The following is an 18059-nucleotide window of genomic DNA, read 5'->3' on the forward strand; positions in this document are numbered from 1 at the left end:
TTGTATACGAGTGTAGCGCGCTCACAGAGACTGGCGATTCAATTTCATACCGACTGTTATGAAAATGCAGTACTTTTGGGATGCCTGGCTCTAACTATCATAACATGAAGAAACGAGGAGTTGCTCAAAGGTTTCGAGTGATTTTGATATAATTTTCTTGGGGGCGAGCTTTTATGTTCTTTCAACTTATATTTGCACAGATTAAAGAAGTTATGTAAGGGTGTGAACAAAATATAACAAAAATGGAAAAAAAAACTTGTTATTTACTTGAAAGAATAATAGTTAACAAACAATTCTATAAAATTACGGTAGTGGGCTTTTTTATGCCTATCAACGTATGTCCGGAAAGTACGATGCCGAAAATCATACATGATTCCTCGTGTAGAAATAATTTTAGCTGCTTCGATATTAAGCATTTTGAGTGGTTTAATATCAAAATTCAATTCGTTGATGGTTATATTTCGGTTTGTGAGCTAACAGAGAAGCGATGTTATATTATGAGCGCAAAAGTAAATTTATTTTTGAGTGGAAAATTTAAATTATTGAAGTTGCCAGTGGAAATGGGATAGACTGTGAAAAGTCTGTTTAATCTATTCCTAAGGAATGCCCTGCGTCTATAAAAGGAAATCATATCGCCAAAGTGGACTGTTTAGAAGCTGACTGGAACCAAAAGCAAAATAGTTGAGGGTCTGTTCGTTTATACTGCTGAAAAGCACGATATCACTTCTAGGTGGATTAATTCGGTTTTTAACGCACATTCGTGATGAGTTCAGACCTTGGTTGAATAAAATTAATCCTCTCGCGATCGATAAACCTCTACGCTTCATATATTACAAAGCTGTCCATATTGCCCACATCGAAAAAAATGTTATACTTTTCAGTCTGTTTGATTTCAGTAAAAAACATTGAAAAATACTTTTCTGTAAAACATTTGGTCAATTAGGTAGAAGAACAGTACATTGAATTGCAACAAACTGTATCAAAGTTTTGGGAAACATAAGTTTCCAAAGATATAATTGAAGTTCTTCTTAACATGTCCGTTTTACCCTCACCTCCTCTACGTATGATTTCTCTTCTCGCAAAATTCAATTATTCAGCATTTCAAAACAGTGTAACACTAATTTCACGAGGTCAACTTTCTCTTCCCCAAATATCTAGCTCCTTTTAACGCAATGAATGCATGATAGGCGTATCCAATTGAGGAAAACATCTTGATTCCGTCCGAAGCTAAATGTCCGTTCCGATAGTCAGTGACCCCCCCAAACTCCACCGCTCCTGCAGTTCTCACACTGTTGGAAGACTTGTCACAATAACAACTGAGGGATGTCCCAGGGAATACCCTTCCAGGAATCGGTTCATCATGCATGCAAACTGTGAGAGGAATATTCTAGAAGTTCAGAACTCGAGTGAGCCAAAGACATACGCCGGATGCCGTTTGATTCAATTATTTCTAGCGCTTCGGATGGCCTTCCGGACGGCATTCTTCGGTGCAGATTGCTGCATCGAAAATGTAATTACTTGTTACCACCATTGAGCAAGTTGACTCGTGCAGTGTTCTCCGGACATGTGTGTGCTTATCGGATAGAAATGCAAGACATGTCGAGGACCATTAAAGTCAAGATAAATCCTGTCCTGCATGGCCATGTTGAACCGTACAGAATGAAAATGCGATTCGTACTTTCGAGATGAAATTAAATCAAATCATTGCCATGGAAAGCCATCGTGTTGTGCACGAGAGCAATTACATGCTTTAGTCAGCATGTTCGTTGAGAGAGAAAAAAGGCGACAAAAGAATGTGAGTACTCTTCATTTCTCAGCATTTATAAAATTGAAAGTTATTCTCAGAAATGTATAAATAGGTACAGACTTTCATCGACAGCTCTGTTCAATCTTTTCTAAAGAAGTAGGATGAGAATAAATATTATTATTTTACAATGATTCTCCCCCTCCTTGAAAAGCTAATGCAAGGTCGGGAAATCAGTCTGTTGAGCATCCAATTTGTGCAAAAATTCCCTACAGCAATTTTTCCGCTCCTCTCTCCCTCGCTCCTGATGCTGCGGTCACTTGGGGAGCCATAATCATCGCCAGACCTGCCTTGTTCCAACGCCTTATCCATCGAGTATAGTTCTCCAACAAACTCTGAACGATGGTGCAACGGAACAAAAAGGCCAACAATAAAGTTGCCAGCTTCGTTATTGATTATTCAAGAGGGTGTCCTCTCGCACAGCGTGTATACGTTGTTAGTCGCCCGGTTTGTTGTTTCGTTTTTTTTTCTGTTTTGGCTCGGGATGAAGGAGGTAAGAAGTTGACTACTACAACATCACCTCCTCCCCTGACCTGGTTCGCTGTGTCATCCGTTTCACATGTAAACATGTACACATGGCAGTCGACAGTCGAACGACTTGGCCTGGCTTTACAACACCTAACGAAGCTGCTGGTATCACAGCCTTGACGCCAGTCTCACCATCGCCGCAGTTGTCTCGGAATGGTAGGCGGCAAGAATGGCGTCAATTTGATGAAAGGAATACTTCGTTATAACTCTGCCACAACAGGCTGAAGTATGCCTTACTTTCCGCATGGTTGAACGCTGGCAAGATATTGATATTTATGCCTGCGTGTGATTGCTGTTTTCAGCCGTCGTCAATTTTTTTTATTTTATTAAATTCACAAATACAACAGGCTACACATGCCCTAATGTATGATATAAAAAACTAAAACTAAAACTATTTTTCACTAAGCCTACTAAAACTAATACATAAGAAATTTCAAATTATGTAAGAGCAATAACATACAATTTTTTGAGGGTCGAACGTGAAAGATGACAGTCAAAACAGGAGCTACAACGGTTAAACAAACGGCACATACTAGTCACAGGTTCATGGTATCCGTAATTTGTTCGTGTTGAGGAGATGTAGAGAAAATGACGAGAACGCAAGTTACGACGATTAACATTAAAGTTGATTAACCGGAGAAGCTCAGGACAGTCGATGCTAGCGGTAATTAAGTCCGAAGTAAATAGGGCCTTGGCAACGTTTCTCCGTGAAACTTCATTAGTTTCAATCCCTATTAGTTTGCATCGATCCTCGTAGCTAGGAAGATTTATTGGGTCATTCCGTGGTAAATTGCGTAGTGCGAATCGGATGAATTTCCGCTGGATCGACTCAATTCGATGAACACTAGTCTGGTAGTACGGCGACCACACCACACAAGCATAAAGGGTGTGTCACATCAAATTGCATCACGGAAAAAACGCTGTAGAAATTTAATTTTTAGGAATTATATCTTCTGCTTTCGCTTATAATCAGATAAGAGTGTATAGATCACGTTGGCCATGCTTCACTGTCAATTTTTCGTAAATTTGGAAAAATGTCGTCGAACGAAAAAGAGCGTCGTGAATTAATCCTGTGCACTCATTTCGAGAATCCGGAGTTGTCACATCGGGACATCGGTAAGATGCTGGGAATCGTCCAATCCACGGTCAGCAGAGTACTAAAACGATACTTCGAGAACCTAACCATCGACCGGAAGGTGAAGAACGGCAAAAATGGATGCTCCGTCAGTGAAAAAGATCACAAGCGCGTAGTTAAGCAGTTTAGACGTGATCCGAGAAGTTCGGTCCGGGATGTCGCCAAAAAGCTGAATTTGTCAAGTTCATTCGTCCAGCGGACCAAGCAGCGGGAGGGACTGCGTACATACAAGGTTCAGAGGGCTCCTAACCACAACGAAAGGCAAAACATGGTGGGGAAGACGCGAGCCCGGAAGCTGTACACCGACACGCTGACGAAGCCGGATTGCCTGGTAATGGACGACGAAACCTACGTCAAAGCGGACTTTCGTCAGCTGCCGGACCTGTTGTTCTTCTCCGCAGAGGACAAATTCAGCGTTCCGGAGGATATTCGCAAGCAGAAACTATCCAAGTTTGCCAAAAAGTACATGGTGTGGCAAGCGATCTGCTCTTGCGGAAAGCGGAGCGCCCCCTTCGTGATGGCCGGCACGGTAAACGGGCAGGTTTACCTTAAGGAGTGCCTACAGAAGCGCTTACTACCACTATTGAAGCAGCACGAGGGCCCGACCATCTTCTGGGCGGATCTCGCTTTGTGCCACTATTCAAAGGACGTGTTGGAGTGGTACGAAGCCAACGGGGTCACCTTCGTGACAAAGGAAATGAATCCGCCCAACGCGCCGGAGCTTCACCCAATAGAATAATATTGGGCGATTATGAAGCAGGCCCTCCGGAAGAACCCAAAAGTTGCCAAATCGGAGGCGGACTTCAAGAGAAAATGGATTTCTGTTCAACAAAAACTACAACCTGACGTTGTACAGAACCTTATGGACGGGGCAAAGAGGAAGGTGCGAGCATACGGGCTTGGGCTCGAAGTATGAATAAAAAGAAAATGCCAAAAGTTGTTTAATAGTTTTTATTTTACTGTCTAAAATATTCAAAAAGATCGGTCTACTGGGCGAATTTCTACAGCGTTTTTTCCGTGATGCAATTTGATGTGACACACCCTTTACTCTAGAATCGAGCGAACCAACGAGCAATAGGGGGGTCTCCGTAGCCACATTCGTTGCGCGTTCGCTTAGTAAGCGATCGATCGTGAGTTCAAAACTCAGGGCCCCCATTGACCATCTTTGTGTTGTTACAGAATAACTACGTCCACGCAACAATCATCAGCGATGGAGATCGATCCACGGTCGAAATAAGATCGATTCATCCATACAACTGATCTGCTCTGCAAGACACATCGGGCTGCTGTTCTATAAATAACTCAACAATGGATCAACGACTGTCTCCGCTGCCCAGTCTTAACTGGATAATGGAAGAACAGATAGAAAACTCTTACGCCTAAATGGCTACTGTGTAAATTTGTACCATTTGCAATGGTATAGAAGGGAATACTCTAACGCCGAAAAATGGCAACTGTGTAATGTGCTAATTATAGATATGATAAATATGTGACATGTACACGATTCAAATTCGGCTCTGTTACAGCTAAAATGCTAATGAGCCTAAATTAAACAAAAGGGATAAAAAAAACGAGCAATAGAGAGTCTTGATACAGTGCACGTCCTTGAATCGCTTTGTGACGCGGAAGATAAATCCAAGTGTTCTGGACGCTTTAGCGATGATATAGGATACGTGGTCGCGAAAAGTGAGTTTCGAATCCAGCATAACGCCGAGGTCCTTAATGGTACTGACACGATCCAATTTAACACCATGCAGCTTATATTCGAAGATTATCGACGAACGCTTGCGTGAGAACGATATTACCGAACACTTTGATGGATTCAAAAGCATCCTGTTGTTTGCACACCATTCGGCGAAGATGTTGAGTTGCTGTTGTAAAATCTCAGCATCTCCGATGCAGTTTACTGGGAGGAACAATTGGAAGTCATCTGCATACGAGAGTTTGAGACACTTCAAACTGAAATTTATATCGTTGAGATACAGTAAAAACAGGTAAGGACCAAGGTGACTGCCCTGAGGAACACCAGATGTTACCCGAAAAGGAGTGGATATTGTGTCGCCTATTTTCACTGACATAACGCGGTCAGTGAGGTAGGAGTGGAGCCATTTCAAAAGTGGACTGTTGAAACCAAGACGATGAAGCTTGGCTACTGCGATGTCGTGGTTGATAATATCAAACGCTGCAGAGAAATCTGTATATACCGCAAAATATACCGTTTTCTCGATTCCAAAGAGCGGATAATGTACGATATATATAGAACGAGATTAGTGACAGTTGATCTTTTGGGCATGAAACCATGTTGTTCTTCTGCGATGTAGTTGTTGCACGCATGCGATATGAAGTCTAGAATTATTATCTCGAATAGCTTGGAGATAGCGCATAGGGAAGCAATTCCTCTGTAGTTTCTGACGTCTTTTTTGCAACCCTTTTTAAATACTGGGAAGACAAATGATTTTTTCCATAGATTTGGAAATCTTCCGCAGAGAATGGAGCGGCGGAATAAGTTACTCAACGGTAGGCTGCTAGAACACATCTTCAAGACGACAGACGGGATACTATCGGGTCCGTAATTTGAAGATTTTTTCAATTTTTTACAGGCATCGTGTACAATAGCTGCATTGATCATGGGATAATATCTGACAGATGACAGGCTGGGTACGTTGTTCATAGCTGCAGATACTTGATCGCAAGTAAGTTTTTCGTCCACAAAGACTCCGCTAAATTGTTTCCGGAACAACTCGCAAATACCTTCTCTGGTGGTAGCCACATCATTATCGCGCATCATCGTAGTAGGCAAACCAATCTCTTTCCTCTGGCTGTCAACATAACTCCAGAAACCTCTTGGGTTGACACGCAAATTCATTTGTGTACGATTTTGATAAGCATCATACAACGCATTGTTCAATCGTTTGTAATTTTTGTTCGAAACTGAATACCGGTTTTTCCAATAGTCACAGCGATATTGAGAAAATTTTTTCAGGTTGGATTTTTTGATTGACTTTAGTCGTTTCAAATTACGATTTGTCCACGGTGGAAAGGGCGTTTTACTAGTCATCCTTTTGGGAACGAACTGCTCAATTGCGTAAACCAACACATTTGATATGGATGATGACGCTTTGTCTATGTCATTATCGTTCAAAATTTCATTCCAATCTATGCTTAGAAAGAAACGGTTCATTGACGAAAAGTCGGCCTTGCGATAGTTGTAATGAATAAACTCCGTAGTGTGATCGAAAACAAGCGGCGGACTAATGGATACAGAGATCAGTAGTGGTGGATGATGACGGCATTGTTTCACCAAAGGGGCAATCACTTCCGTCTTGAAAACGATCTCTGCACTACTAAAACATAGGTCAAGAATACGGTTGTTGTCGTTGAGGGTGCTATTCATTTGACATAAACCGGCGGTGCGAAGGCAATCTAGCAGACACTCTGTAAATGAATTTACAGATGAATTGGAATAATCTGGATATAGATATTTCGATGCACTTAAAGACCAAGCGATGCCAGGCATGTTGAAATCACCCAGCAAGAGGATACTGTCATTCATCTCCATTTGTTCTGTGATCCAGTGAATAGTCGAAATATGCTGATTAATAACCACTGAGCCATTGGTACGATCAGGAGGAATGTAAACGACACCAAGGTACATCGTTCGATTATACAACGAAATAGCTGCCCATATTTGCTCAACAGAACGGCCGGCTGGATGGAAAATTTCTCGTGATACGAATTTTGAGTTTACTGCCAACAAAACTCCACCGCCAATAAGTTTACTACTATTTTCAATGGATCGATCTAAGCGATACATCGTATACGCAGAACCGAAAATTTGTTGTGACAATGTATTATTGTTGAGCCACGTTTCTGTGAATGCGAACACATCATAAGAGGCATCGGAACAGGCTAGGTAATAGTCTGCAATAGTACTGTTCATGCCGCCGACGTTCTGATAGTAAAGCAAGAGTTGATTATCTACACGAGCGAGGTTCTCGGTGGATTTACGTATTGCGGTGTTGGACGAGGGGCTCTTCGAGGGAGAGCTGCTGCATGCTGCATTTCTAGGATGGTTGGTGGTAGCAGTCGAGCAGGAGATCCGATTGGAAGTTGTTGATATTCTTCTTGGAATTTGTGTTGGTTTTGTGTTAGAGGAGTGGTGGGGTTGCGACGAGCCCGAGTTGCTGATCGTTCTACAAAAGGATTGATCGAAATACCAGCAGGCCAAAAGTTCTTGGAACAGACAAAGCCTCGTTGGAGGAATCGCTTACGGTATTAATTACGAACCATAGAATGTAATAACCAGTTTTTAATAATTTTTAAATAAAATATGAAGAACGGTCGACCTCTTTCTGTGAAATATTCAAGATCACCTATGTTTCTGTATTTTGGATTGCTAACAATAAGATAACTGGGATCTATATTGGCAGAGTATCCGCCTTTCATAAATACGATTGGATTGTCTAAAATGTACCCAACGAAGAAGTAGAAATTACACGGGTCCAAATCTATACAATGAATGTGGAAGTACAGAATTGTTCTCTCGCCAAGAACTATCTAATTGGAATTGATAAATTAGCTAGCATATATCAATAGAGAAGCATTTTATTTTATCGGAATAGCAATCATAAAATTTCATGGAGGCGCATTATTATTCATCATATACTCAACAAGATTCTAGAATGCGTGCGTTTATGAATTTTAAGTTTGTCACAGTAAAAAAAAGCGTTTTAAACATACTTAACAATTAAATGACACGACAAAATTAGGGACCAGTTCCACTGTTTCGAGTGTTGTTTCGATCGATTTTTGAAGAAAAATGATTATTTCTCGGTAGTACTTTGTGTTTTTTAGTATCCTGGTAAGTATCTATCATGTTAACAAGAAGTATGTAAGGTTTTAATTCTCGAATTCTAGTTGCAGTCAACGAAAAATGGGACCTTCGAGTTTAATGCCCTCCACGACCGCAAAAAATTACTCTGCCATGAAGCGAGCCCCAAGGAAAGATCCCTTCAAGGCCTCGAAAAAGATCCGGGACGAACAGAACTTGTCCGTGAGTTTCCGGACGATTCAGCGGCGGCTGGTGGAGCAAGGGCTAGGCGGTAAAACCCCCCGGATAGTCCCGATGCTGACGCCGAAGAATCTGAAGGCGCGGGAAAGGAAAAGTAGTGGCAAAATATACTCTGGTTGGATGAGACGAAGGTGAACCTCATCGGTTCGGACGGAAAAACTTGGGACCTTCGCCTAATATGCTGCACTTACATGCCACGTAGACATTCAAGCATTCAAGTTGGCCCCCTGTACTGGGTGGATAAAATCATGGAGCAGTAGGGTAACACGGGGTGAGTTGGACATACGGGGTGATTTGGATCTCAAAAAGTACGCCTCAACTTGGATTTTTTATAATGTCATCTTCTTTCATTAATGAACCGTATGTAACTAACGTAAAAAAACTTTGGTGAAATTCGACAGGTGGAAGGAAATAGTAGCATGAACACAGCAAGCACTTTGATTGTTGAAAAATGTGAGTTTTCCGATCGTGGTTTTAAGATTTTTCCCGCTGATTAAACAAACTTTTCGTGTATTGTGAAGTAAAGTTCTGTTCGCCTACAGAAGAGGAACAATTTCATGCAGCCAAACTGTTAGTTTGATAACAATAAACGAAATTAGTTGCATTTTAATTTTTGCATGTTGTGTGGGGTGAATGGGGTTATAGATTTGAGGCTTTTCTTTGGTCTGATTGATTCCAGATGCCGATGAATTGCAAAAAGAAAATGGACAGACAACGTTGGAAGAAGGAGAAGCCCAAAAGAGCAACGCAGGCCATCAAGAACGGATTTTCTTTGACCAACCATCGAAAGTGTTTAAAAATGCTCGAACAACAGCAAAAACACCAAGCAGAATTCGAGATGGTTTCAATCCAATTTTTCTGGTCTGGAATCTAGCCAACACACCTGGTATCGATCCCAGAACACTGTTACTGATTGTAACATTATTCCAAAATATTTTACATAAACATAAGTATGTTTTTTTCGATGAAACACACACTGGACCAGATCACCAAATCAGCCCGCATCAAATTTTAATGTCCAAAAATCATCTCTTTTATTTTATGATATATTTGGTAGTTTAAAGCTTGATATAATGATTAAACATTATTGATTGAGAGAAAACAAGTGTAGTTTAGTATACAATGTGACATTTTTTATTTAGACCGTATTGGTTTGGAAATATTAGGCGATTTGCTTAGGTGGTCCAAATTCCCCCCTTTTCCCCTACCTCGATTAAACGATTCAAAAAAAAACTTTTGAACTAGTGGGCCGATTGAGATGGTCGACATATCAAATCAAAACTAATTAGCTTCTTTGAAAAAAATATTACACTTGCAATGAAATTAGATTTTGTTTTTGTGATTATTGATTATATTTGTTTTTTTTAGTTTACATGATTTAGAGATAGATTTTTTATATTTGACTAGCTGACCCGGCAAACTCCGTCCCACCCAAAAATTGTTTTTTTGTTATCAAACATTCACGTGTGCGTACTATGAGCAAGTTAATGGGCCCAATCGCAGAAATGTTCATTGATTGATCTTCTAATCGACCTCGTTGAATTTACTTTTTACTATAAAATTCCTAGTATTTCTACCGAAACTCATCATTATAATATCAGATTATTTTCAGACACAATTCTCGTTCAAGATTTTTCAACCACTTGCAAATAACATGTTTCTCCGTCACATCGAATAAATGTTTTATACAGAAAATGTGATAGAATAAAGACAGTCCTAAATAGAACAATTCCTTCCTCGAGTTCTGCTCATATTAATACATTCGGCGATACTTTTTATTGGTATAGATAGAAGAAGATGTAGGAGTGCGTTTCATCACCCTGTAATTTGTGTTTCATTTGTATGGCAGCTCCCCCTCCTTAGAGAGCAGAGTCAGAGCACCATAGAAACATTTATTGCACCCTAAAACCTTCATATGCCAAATTTGGTTTCATTTGCTTGATTAATTCTCGAGTAATGCAGAAATTTGTGTTTCAACCGTTTACCTGAATTCTAAGGGCTAACGTCCAGAACTTCGCGCATTATCTTAACAATGTGTGACGCTAACCACTCGGCCACGGGAGCACACTAATCACTACATTCTCCATTTTTTCAATTGAACCATAATGTCATAATGTCATACAATACAGTACGTGAATACGAGGAAGTTTATTCAGGAATTCCCGGGAGCCGTGGAAGGGATCATCCAATGCCACTATATGGACGACTTCGACTAGAGGCGAATTAGAGACCCGAGGATAAATGTCTGCTTCGGTTTGCACTTCACAACCATGAGGATCATGAGAAGCGTCATGATAGCCAAAGGGGCTGCATTTTTGTATTCTTCTTTGCTTCTCATTCGCTACATACCGAACCACCAAGTGAATTCTCTCATTCGTTCAAATATCTGAATAATCTACTAATTTTCGTTTATATTTATTCATGAATGATACGAAGCATGACACATTGTGTTTCATTGGATATTGACAGATTTCCATATATAACTATAATCCGCGTTTTTCGAAAAATATTGTAGCTTCATTGTAGCTCAAGATAGCAAACGGTTTGTCGTTATAAAAATTTAAAATAGTACATTTTTCGACATTAGAAAACAAAAAGTTCCAAAATCGAGTATTTTTTTAGTAAGGAGGTAAAGTGGTCACAGGCACATATCATGCTACATGGGATGGATTTATGCGTTGTTTCTTGTCCAAATTTGTTTAAGGTGAAGGTGGAAGCTAGCCATTGTAGTAGTATAGGTAATCCTACGTGTAAAAATGGGGTAATAGTGTGAGAGAAGAGCAAAGCACACGTAAATAGATCAATTCACTTATCAGACTGTGTGGCGCTTCATTGACACGAGTCTTTGGGCCCTATTATAGAAATCGAATCGAGGATTCGATGCCATCACTATCACTATCACACCGAGTAAAATCTGGAATTATAAAAATCGAGGAAAACTGCTCGATTCGTTAGCAAGCTCGAATGTCAACGGTTGTTATGAAATATTTTGAAACAAGTTTGAAATGTTTCATGAAGCACTATAAAAAGGATGCCAAATCTTTTTTCGAGGCATCTGCTATGAAAATGTATTTCCAAAAGTGTTAATATGGTTATGTTTTGGAGTAAATTGATATTCCCTCAAAGAACAAAGCTTAATAGGCGTAAGGCACGCATGCATGTGTAATAAACACGACAGCGTGGAACAATTTGCTGTACAAAACATATAATTATTAGAAAATCTATGGAATTCCGTAAAGAGTCATGCACGAATTTCACTTTTTTTAGCAAAACAATTTTTGTTATTCATGTAATGAACATGTAATTCTCTTTTAGCGTCGATTTCTTGTTATAGCGGCGCCGATAGCTTTATTTTATTGGGACCACCACCTGTTGCTCTAAATTCTCGCTTGTTGTGTGCTAGTGTTTTCTTTACCTTTCCCTTCATGTCAGTCCAAACCTGTAATTTAAATAAAATCATTATTGTTTTGCAGGATAGCTTTAGCATATGGTATAGAGCATTATACCACTCCGACCATCAGTTTGATCTATTGTAGTGAAAGTGGTATAGTTTGGCATAGTATAGCAATAAAAAAGAAAATTGCTGCCAAAAGTAACGTACTAATGTATGCTAGTAGAAATAAGCAATTTTAAGGTAGGAAATTTGGTTAAAAGAAATTCAGAGAGTGTGATAAAATTTACTTATGAAAGTTATGTGTATCGTAAAAGAAATACTTACTTTCTGCCATTCTGAACCAAGATGCATTGGTGGTCTCAGTGCATTAAGCTCCTCTCTGAATTCTTTCTGAATTATTTGAACTTTTCCTACACCGGGATTATATTAGAACTGCCTCCACAAAAACCTCGAGCAATGTCTACATTCGCTTCCATTGTCTCAAGGAGCCGTTCAAACTGGTGGTGATTTGTTTTTTTTTCTTCCGCCATTGATTTTTAGCCACTGAAATATGCGCTAGAAGTAAGTTCTGCATTGTAAGTTATAACATGATTAATATAAATAAAACTGGATTCAACACTTACCTTGTATAGACTATTCTGGCAGCACCGTAAAACAAATGCTGATCAAAACAAACGAACATGTGTTGCAAATTGCATATATTGAAGCGTTTCTGAAATGTTTCCCAAAGGGATGCAAGCCAAAACAAAATAATTCTCTGAAGATATGCAACAAGTGAACCAAACAACTCGAAAAGTTCTGACACTTGCATCGATAGTTATCACTCGCTCGGTGCTATCGAATTGCTCGATTTCTATAATAAAGGGTGTGTCACATCAAATTGCATCACGGAAAAAACGCTGTAGAAATTCGCCCAGTAGACCGATCCTTTTGAAAATTTTAGACAGTAACATAGAAACTATTAAACAACTTTTGGCATTTTCTTTTTATTCATACTTCGAGCCCAAGCCCGTATGCTCGCACCTTCCTCTTTGCCCCGTCCATAAGGTTCTGTACAACGTCAGGTTGTAGTTTTTTTTGAACAGAAATCCATTTTCTCTTGAAGTCCGCCTCCGATTTGACAACTTTTGGGTTCTTCCGGAGGTCCTGCTTCATAATCACCCAATATTTCTCTATTGGGTGAAGCTCCGGCGCGTTGGGCGGGTTCATTTCCTTTGGCACGAAGGTGACCCCGTTGGCTTCGTACCACTCCAACACGTCCCGTTGAATAGTGGCACGAAGCGAGATTCGACCAGAAGATGGTCGGGCCCTCGTGCTGCTTCAATAGTGGTAGTAAGCGCTTATGTAGGCACTCCTTAAGGTAAACCTGCCCGTTTACCGTGCCGGTCATCACGAAGGGGGCGCTCCGCTTTCCGCAAGAGCAGATCGCTTGCCACACCATGTACTTTTTGGCAAACTTGGATAGTTTCTGCTTGCGAATTTCCTCCGGAACGCTGAATTTGTCCTCTGCGGAGAAGAACAACAGGCCCGGCAGCTGACGAAAGTCCGCTTTGACGTAGGTTTCGTCGTCCATTACCAGGCAATGCGGCTTCGTCAGCATTTCGGTGTACAGCTTCCGGGCTCGCGTCTTCCCCACCATGTTTTGCCTTTCGTCGCGGTTAGGAGCCTTCTGAACCTTGTATGTACGCAGGCCCTCCCGCTGCTTGGTCCGCTGGGCGAATGAACTTGACAAATTCAGCTTATTGGCGACATCCCGGACCGAACTTCTCGGATCACGTCTAAACTGCTTAACTACGCGCTTGTGAACTTTTTCACTGACGGAGCATCCATTTTTGCCGTTCTTCACCTTCCGGTCGATGGTTAGGTTCTCGAAGTATCGTTTTAGTACTCTGCTGACCGTGGATTCCCAGCATCTTACGATTCCCAGCATCTTACCGATGTCCCAATGTGACAACTCCGGATTCTCGAAATGAGTGCGCAGGATTAATTCACGACGCTCTTTTTCGTTCGACGACATTTTTCCAAATTTACGAAAAATTGACAGTGAAGCATGGCCAACGTGATCTATACACTCTTATCTGATTATAAGCGAAAGCTGAAGATATAATTCATAAAAATTAAATTTCTTGTGACACACCCTTTAGTAAAATAGAGCTAACGAGCAAAATTCTTATCGCCTCGATTTCTATAATAGGGCCCTTTGAATACATTTGAAAAAAAAAATTAAAATTCAATACTAAAGTAAAATTTATGAACGATATGTTCCGATGAACAATTGCAAATATAAATATATATAGAAGGTGCATTTGCATATGAAGTAAAATTCTGATTATACGCGAGCCTAACATGAGCAAATTTATAATACATGCGAATTGGGGTTCTTTTGGTATTAACAAGTTCTTCCGCATAAAGGGTGTGTCACATCAAAATGCATCACGGAAAAAACGCTGTAGAAATTCGCCCAGTAGACCGATCCTTTTGAAAATTTTAGACAGTAAAATAAAAACTATTAAACGACTTTTGGCATTTTCTTTTTATTCATACTTCGAGCCCAAGCCCGTATGCTCGCACCTTCCTCTTTACCCCGTCCATAAGGTTCTGTACAACGTCAGGTTGTAGTTTTATTTTAACAGAAATCCGTTTTCTCTTGAAGTCCGCCTCCGATTTGACAACTTCTGGGTTCTTCCGGAGGGCCTGCTTCATAATCACCCAATATTTCTCTATTGGGTGAAGCTCCGGCGCGTTGGGCGGGTTCATTTCCTTTGGCACGAAGGTGACCCCGTTGGCTTCGTACCACTCTAACACGTCCTTTGAATAGTGGCACGAAGCGAGATCCGGCCTGAAGATGGTCGGGCCCTCGTGCTGCTTCAATAGTGGTAGTATGCGCTTCTATAGGCACTCCTTAAGGTAAACCTGCCCGTTTACCGTGCCGGTCATCACGAAGGGGGCGCTCCGCTTTCCGCAAGTGCAGATCGCTTGCCACACCATGTACTTTTTGGCAAACTTGGATAGTTTCTGCTTGCGAATCTCCTCCGGAACGCTGAATTTGTCCTCTGCGGAGAAGAACAACAGGCCCGGCAGCTGACGAAAGTCCGCTTTGACGTAGGTTTCGTCGTCCATTACCAGGCAATGCGGCTTCGTCAGCATTTCGGTGTACAGCTTCCGGGCTCGCGTCTTCCCCACCATGTTTTGCATTTCGTCACGGTTAGGAGCCTTCTGAACCTTGTATGTACGCAGGCCCTCCCGCTGCTTGGTCCACTGGACGAATGAACTTGACAAATTCAGCTTATTGGCGACATCCCGGACCGAATTTCTCGGATCACGTCTAAACTGCTTAACTACGCGCTTGTGATCTTTTTCACTGACGGAGCATCCATTTTTGCCGTTCTTCACCTTCCGATCGATGGTTAGGTTCTCGAAGTATCGTTTTAGTACTCTGCTGACCATGGATTGGACGATTCCCAGCATCTTACCGATGTCCCGATGTGACAACTCCGGATTCTCGAAATGAATGCGCAGGATTCATTCACGACGCTCTTTTTCGTTCGACGACATTTTTCCAAATTTACGAAAAATTGTCAGTGAAGCATGGCCAACGTGATCTATACACTCTTATCTGATTATAAGCGTAAGCTGAAGATATAATTCCTAAAAATTAAATTTCTACAGCGTTTTTTCCGTGATGCAATTTGATGTGACACACCCTTTAGTAACTCGATGTTAATAATTCCTTAATATTTTCCTTCGTTGATCGTATTGTTTTCACATATTCACGTTGGAGTGCCTTAACCCTTCTCTTCGTTGGCCGAGGCATTTTGATTGAATGTAATACTTTTCCGTTTACTGTTTTTGAAGGCATAGGCAGTCGTAGCAGTGTTCCGAGCTCTGCAATAAATTTTTTTTACCCAATGTTGAAGTTGCTAAAACTTACATTATAGACTCATTAAACGTGAAAATAATAGTTGTACTGATATCAACACAATTTTATGTTTAACGTGAAAATAATAGTTGTGAAAATAATAGTAATAGTATTGATATCAACACAATTTTATTCTATTGATTTTCATGACATGAAACGCTATGACTCAGGAATAACATTTTATTGAGTGGTTTTTATAGCTGTTTCGATGATGTTGTCTGGCATCAGTGTCGAAAAAATAACGGTGCTTTCACCAATACAAACCAAACCATTTCCAAAAATTATAAAGTGGAAATTTAACTTTCAGAGCGCTAGCTCGAGTTTTCCGACGTATTTCACTATATAGTGCGACAGCAGATGAAAATTTTATTCCTTGTGAGTAATCGATTAGAGTTTGGTCGATATTACTTGGTGGGAAGTGTGCGAGAACGATCATTTTCTTCACACTGTTTCGCAAAATTATTTCGATTTTCAGGTGAGGGGTGAGGGAGGGAGATGAAAGAAATGAGCGTCATTGCGGCAGCCATTTGTGGCTAGTTTCCACCTTCATCTTAAGAGGGTATTCTAGTGTAGAGACACGAATTTCGGACATTTTTTCGAGCTCCAAAAAAATTATGCAAAGAATATTTTTACTATCCATTATATCATTTTTTGTTCGTCTATCTTTTAACAATAAAACAAAAATTGAACGAAGGAAAAATATTTATTACTAGAATGATTAGGAGCTGATGAAGCGAGAGGGTTCAAAAAACACGATTCCAGCCCTTCTGGTTATCTGAAACAAAAAAATATCGAACAGATTCTGAACAAGATGCCGCTATCGCATGAACCTCGGGCAAGTGAAAAACATCTTTTTTGGCAAAATAGCGGCCGTTTGGAAATTAAAATGCGATTTAAAACGTTTTTTGTTACGTTTCCCGATTCTTTAGAAATATTAAATCCTAAAAAATATCATATTTTAGAGGTTGGTACGATAGCGAGATGCCTGCAGATTGTATCCATATAAATTCGACATGAATCGGTTCAGTAGAACTTGAGATATCGTGTACGCCAGTTTGAAAAAAAAACTAGTTTCGAGAAAAACGCGTTTGAAGTTCATTGTTATGGCCAGGTTAGACACCGCATCACTAAAATGGCTCTAACTCGGTAAACAATGGAATTTTCGATAAGTCCTTTGTAGGGTATATTCTTGAATGCCCAAGCTACAGAAAAAAAATTTTGATTTTTTTTCAAATTTCTAGACTAGAATACTGCCTTAAATCATTATTGAAATAGCAGGTACATGTATAGAATAAGTTAAACATATTCACCTAGAATAGTAATGGATAATTTCTCATACAAATCTCTTTCTCAGACGAAGGAAAGTCGCGTCCAAGTTCCGTTATCGGTTACCGCGTGATTGTTGTTTTTTTGCCGCTGAAGAGTTCATTTCACTATCTGGATAGTGAGTGAAGTGCCCTGCCTGCAAGTGGATAAAGGCTTTCATCCTCGGAAAGCCAAGCATTGGTTTTTGTTTTGTCGCTGCTTCGCCGACATTGGAGATTTCGCTGAGTCATCGTGCCAACAGTGACAGTGCGGGTAAGCTTTCACCGACGACTGTGTGTAGTGGTGTCGTAGGCACATTCCCACCACCAACGAGCTTTCAGCACGCTCCCGTTCATCTGCACTGGAGTGCGTTCATAGGTGAATAAGATTGAATATACTGAGAGAAAATATTTAATAATTATAAGTTTTTTTTTTTTTGTTTTTGTGAATTATTTTATTGTGAAATATTGTTTAAAAAAATACTTAGAATATAAGTGAAAATTTAAAATGGCAGAGAGTGGGGGACCTTCGGATATGGAGGTCTCTGACTCTAGTTCCCTCCTAACAGATAAAAAAAAGTCACTCAAACGTGTTCCAAATACGGAAGATACTTCTTCTGGGGACGAGTCAGCTAACCCTACCAAGCCTCCCTCCAAAAAACTAGCAAATCTCCCATCTGCCCTTAACGATCCCACTCTACCTTCAACCTCGTCTTCTCCCTCTGTTCTTCCCGCTCCTTCTCAACCTTCGCCTTCCCACTCTCAATCCCCGTCCTCGCCTTCCCCCCCTGTTATTCCCACTCCCCGTGTAAAGGTCTATCCAGAAGATGCGCCCGGAACTGGTCCCTGGGTTGTTTTCTTCAGGCCTAAGCCAAATGGAAAGGCGTTGAGAGTCATGCAGATC

The sequence above is a fragment of the Toxorhynchites rutilus genome, chromosome 3 (genome assembly GCF_029784135.1).
Source record: "Toxorhynchites rutilus septentrionalis strain SRP chromosome 3, ASM2978413v1, whole genome shotgun sequence".
In the NCBI taxonomy this organism is placed as follows: Eukaryota; Metazoa; Arthropoda; class Insecta; order Diptera; family Culicidae; genus Toxorhynchites; species Toxorhynchites rutilus.